General features: G+C 47.5%; 1 pseudogene; it reads left to right on the top strand.

Moving 5' to 3' along the window:
- The first annotated feature begins 1,046 nt into the window (after nt 1-1,046).
- On the top strand, nt 1,047-2,059 carry LOC123082074 (oxalate oxidase 2-like; annotated as a pseudogene).
- Nucleotides 2,060-5,525: the final 3,466 nt, after the last annotated feature.

Here is a 5,525-nt window from a genome sequence, read left to right as displayed (position 1 = left end):
TTTGGTCCTAACTTGATCGCCTGGAATGCTCGCAAGCAGGCCACCGTGTCTCGTAGCAGTATTGAAGCTGAGTATAAAGCAGTTGCTGATGCTACCGCTGAGATCATATGTGTACAGTCCTTATTGCGGGAGTTGAGAATCTCTCCAGGTCATCCTCCAGTTCTGTGGTGTGATAACATTGATGCTACATACCTTTCATCTAATCCGGTGTTTCATGCTAGGACAAAACACATTGAGGTTGACTATCATTTTGTTCGGGAACGTGTTCCACAGAGACTACTTTGTATCAAGTTCATCTCCTCAAAAGATCAACTTGCTGACATTTTCACGAAGCCTCTTCCACAACCACAGTTTATAGGCTGTAGGTGCAATCTTAACTTGCTTTGTACTTCAGGCTATACTTAAGATTGAGCGAGGGTGTTAGACTGTATATACGTAGTCTTGTATAGGTCTTGTATTGTACCTCTTGGTACATCTATATAATGAGATAGTCACACCCCGTTTTACGGTGTCAAGCCAGTTTCCCAAACCCTATGTTCTACAGCGGCCACCCAACGGCTGCGTTGCAGATCGAGGAGAATAGCTTGCACGTTTGTTGCTTCGGCGAGGAAAATTAGCAAGTTGGGTTGAAATGACAACACACCTCGCAGTCGCCCAAGCCCAACCATGCGGTGTGCACGCCCGGAACTTCATATGATTGACGACTAGAGGTGTGCACGAATATTATGAACGCGCCGTTTCCCCAAGCGCAATACTCCATCGAGATACACCTCCCCATTGTCTCTGTTCGTCGGTCCCATTTCCTTAGCAGCCGGCAGTGGCCTTGACTCTGACCTTGCTCCCATCTCCATTTTCATCACAAGCTAGCTCATCCCGACGCAAGTAATACGCTATATGTTTAATAAACTCTCTGCCTTGCCTCGTGTGTCCATTTGCATATGCATGCAATGACGACATGCATAACTTAATTAGATCCATGCCTGCGTCCGTGATGCCCTATATAAAGGACAGCATATGCCTCACTACCCACTCATCCATCACAGCTTAGCAGCAATCACCAGTGCCTTAGACACTCTCGATCAGCAAACTCTAGCTCATCAGCCCTAGCTAAGCTCGTTGCATTTGTTGCCTAGCAAGCAATGGAGTACGCAAAAACCATAGCTGGCCTGTTCGCCATGTTGCTCCTTGGTCCGGCTCTAGCCACCTGACTCTGACCCTCTCCAGGACTTTTGTGTCGCTGACCTGGACGGCAAGGCGGTCTCGGTGAACGGGCACCCATGCAAGCCCATGTCGGAGGCCGGCGACGACTTCCTCTTCTCGTCCAAGCTGGCCAAGGCCGGCAACACGTCCACCCCGAACGGCTCGGCCTGGCGGAGCTTGACGTGGCTGAGTGGCCCGGTACCAACACGCTGGGCGTGTCGATGAACCGTGTGGACTTCGCGCCGGGGGGCACCAACCCGCCGCACATCCACCCCCGTGCCACCGAGATCGGCATCGTGATGAAAGGTGAGCTCCTCGTTGGAATCCTTGGCAGCCTTGACTCGGGGAACAAGCTCTACTTCAGGGTGGTGCGCGCTGGGGAGACGTTCCTCATCCCGTGCGGCCTCATGCACTTCCAGTTCAACGTCGGTAAGACCGAGGCTACCATGGTCGTCTCCTTCAACAGCCAAAACCCCAGCATCGTCTTTGTGCCGCTCACGCTTTTCGGCTCCAACCCGCCCATCCCAACGCCGGTGCTCACCAGGGCGCTCCGGGTGGAGGCCGGGGTTGTGGAACTTCTCAAGTCCAAGTTCTCCGCTGGGTTTTAATTCCTGGGAGCCTTCCCTGAAATGATTAAAATATAATTCAATGTATATGTTTGCTAGCAAAATTTAATAATTCTCAGCAGAAGACGTGCATTCAAGCTTCTGGTTAATCTCACATGCAGTTCTAATAATTTTGAATAAGTTAGCCTCATGGTTTAGCCTTCAGATCCAGTATGGGGAATTGTATGTACTACTCTTTATTGTCGTCTTTGTTCTTTTCATTGAATGGAATATATGATTAGTGTTTTCGTATATTTTTTCCATTACCTTCATAAGTCAAACATGTTCTAAAGTTTACGTCATGATGGCATGGTGAGCAATCTCGAAATCACTCAGAAAAGATGCTCTCAAAATTACGTGAATACATTGTGAGAATGCAAAATGTTCCATGTATTGTAGTGTAACGCCCTCGATGCGGCTATAGCTCCCACGTGTCGAGGCACGACTTAGAGACATAACCGCATTGAAAGCAATGTCGCAAGTCAGGCAATCATTACAACATCCCATGTAATACATAATAAAAGGGGGAGATAGCATAGTTGGCTTACACTCGCCACGTCACATCAGAGTGCATAAATAACATCCATCAAACAAACACTCAAGGCCCGACTACGGCGCCAAAAATAGAAAAAAAACCCAACATGCGACAAGGTCCTGAATCGATAACCCCAACTAGGCACCACTACTGATCATCCGGAAAAGACACGTAGTATCGCTGAGAGTCCTCGTCGAACTCCCACTTGAGCTCGTAATCGTCAACTGGAGTAGAAACACCTGGACCTGCATCTGGAGTTGTAGTATCTGTGAGCCACAGGGACTCAGCAATCTCACACCCACGCGATCAAGACTATTTAAGCTCATAGGAATGGATAAGGCAAAAATATGTGGAGCTGCAGCAAGCGACTAGCATATGTGGTGGCTAACTTATACGCAAAAGAGAGCGAGAAGAGAAGGCGAGGCACGAGCGAGAAGCTAAAGGAACATCCTGCGCAAGCATAACTCCAACACCGTGTCCACTTCCCGGACTCCGCCGAGAAGGGGCCATCACGGTAACACACACGGTTGATTCATTTTAATTAAGTTTAGTTCAAGTAATCTACAACCGGACATTAACAAATTCCCATCTGCCCATAACCGCGGGCACGGCTTTCGAAAGATCAATCCCTGCAGGGGAGTCCCAACTTAGCCCATGACAAGCTCTCACGGTCAACGAAGGAATAGACCTCCACCCGAGACATTCCGATCAGGCTCGGTATCCCGGTACAACAAGACATTTCGACAGGGTAAAACTAAACCAGCAACACCGCCCGAATGTGCCGACAAATCCCGATAGGAGCTGCACATATCTCTTTCTCAGGGCACACTCAGATTGTCTTAGGTACGGGTAGGCCAGCCCAGAGTTGCCCCTGGTAGCCACCGGTAGCTGACAGGTGGACCAACACTCAGAGGAGCACTGGCCCGGGGGGGGGGGTAAAATAATGATGACCCTTGAGTCTGCAGAACCCAAGGGAAAGAAAAGGCTAGGTGGCAAATGGTAAAACCAATGTTGGGCATTGCTGGAAGAGCTTTACTTAAGACGAACTGTCAAGGGGTTCCCATAATAGCCCAACCGTGTAAGGAACGCAAAATCCGGGAACATAACACCGATATGACGGAAACTAGGGCGGTAAGAGTGGAACAAAACACCAGGCATAAGGCCGAGCCTTCCACCCTTTACCAAGTATATAGATGCATTAATTAAGTAAGGTATATTGTGATATCCCACCAAGTAAATAAAAGTTCCAACAAGGAACGGCTCCAATCTTCACCTGCAACTAACAACGCTATAAGAAGGGCTGAGCAAAGCAGTAACATAGCCAATCAACGGTTTGCTAGGACAATGGTGGGTTAGGGGTTCAACATGGCAATTGGGAGGCTGACAAGCAAAAGGTAGGCATCGTAGCAGTGGCAAAGCAAAAGAGCGAGCAAACTAGCATAGCAAAGATAGTAGTGATTTCGAGGGTATGATCATCTTGTCTGCACAGTTGTCAGAGTTGACTGGATCCTCACAAGCAAACTCAACGGGCTCCTCGGTAGCGAACTCGTCTCCCGGCTCTACCCAACAAGACAAACAAGCAACAAGGATACAATCAACCACGGCAAGACCAAGCAATATGATGAAATGACGATATGCTATGCGGGATGCGATGCGGGATGCAAAATGCAAGATATGACAGGAAATGCATGAACCTGGCATCAACTTGGAAAATCAAGTGTGCCACTGGATAGATGGGATGAAATCGCTTGAAAACGATATAAAGATCATTGGAATCGGAGCTACGGTTTGGAAATGGCAAGCGTTTTAAGATATGACACCGGTATGCGATTTACAGCAAGTAGGCATCTAAATGCAACGAAATGAACATGCTACAGCCACCAAACATGAAAACAAAATACATGGCAGTGATGTACACAAGATGGTTGACAAAACACTAGCACTGAGCCATAGGCAAATTCATCCATTAAGAGGTTCAAACAAGCATGGCTAAAACGCAAATGCAAAACAGATTTCAGACTTAGTGAAATTAACACTAGTCTGAAATTTCAGATCACGATGCTCTCTTCGGAGCAGCAAAACAACATGATAGAAAACCTGAACATGACAAGTAAGAACATGGCATGGAGCTACTCAACAAGCTTAAAAAAACACCCAAAGTGACCTGGGGCCAAAAGGGTTCACAAAATACTCTACCGAGCTCACGAACATAGCTCGAACACAATCAGTTTTCAGACTTAGTGAAAACTGAGACACGCTGAAATATAACTCGCGAAGGCATGTAAACGAGCTCGATGCACTCACTACGGTGCAAGTCATGGCAAGGAAAGCATATAACCAGCAAGAAGGCACAAAGTGCTAGCTACACATGGCAAGAACGAAGGCATAGCATGCATGGAACACTAACGGTAGCATCGGCAAAATCGCAAACAAGTTGACGATCTGCCCGGATTAACAACGAAGCAAAAGTTGAGCTCGATTGAGTCAACCTAGAGCACTCCACATATGCAAACAAAGACATGGATGGATAGAGCATAACATAATTATCAAAACTCCCTTGCTGATCATCCTCAAAAAAGGCACGGATCACTAGGAAACAAGCTGGACATATAGCATCACGAACTAAAATATCCCAGACTTAGTGAAATCACTAAGTCCCTGAAATCTGCAATCTCACGTACCTCTCTTCGCAAGCTTGCAGAGGACAACACACACATCCTAAAAATGCATGGGTGGCACCTCTGGAAAGAAGACAAAATACTTAACAATTCATCCCAAAGGGGCACAGGCATATCATGCACGAATTAAACATGGCAAAATGACAAAAGTGCATGATGAACTAACGGATCTGCAATTTAACTCACGAAGCCTCCTTATAACAGCATTTTGGGCATCAAGATGACCTCAAATGCAAATGATGCAATGGAATGAAATGATGTACATGTCGAGGCGAAGATTTTGATATATCATATGCCCAAAACGGAGCTACGGTTACGGAGATACGAACAGTCAAAGAATGCATAAAAATCTAGGAGTTAGGGTTTCGAGGGAGAGAGGGTCAACCTAGATCTAGATCCGGCTACTGTAGCAGCACTGTAGCACCCGCGCGAGTTCGCCGGAGACGGCTCGCCGGAGCCGGTGGAGGCGGCCGGAGCAGCGGGGAGAGGCCGGGGCGGCGCCGGGAA

The sequence above is a fragment of the Triticum aestivum genome, chromosome 4A, assembly GCF_018294505.1.
Source record: "Triticum aestivum cultivar Chinese Spring chromosome 4A, IWGSC CS RefSeq v2.1, whole genome shotgun sequence".
NCBI lineage: Eukaryota > Viridiplantae > Streptophyta > Magnoliopsida > Poales > Poaceae > Triticum > Triticum aestivum.
The sequence above is the reverse complement of the archived record's forward strand: the minus strand, read 5'-3'. Positions and strand labels throughout refer to the sequence as shown.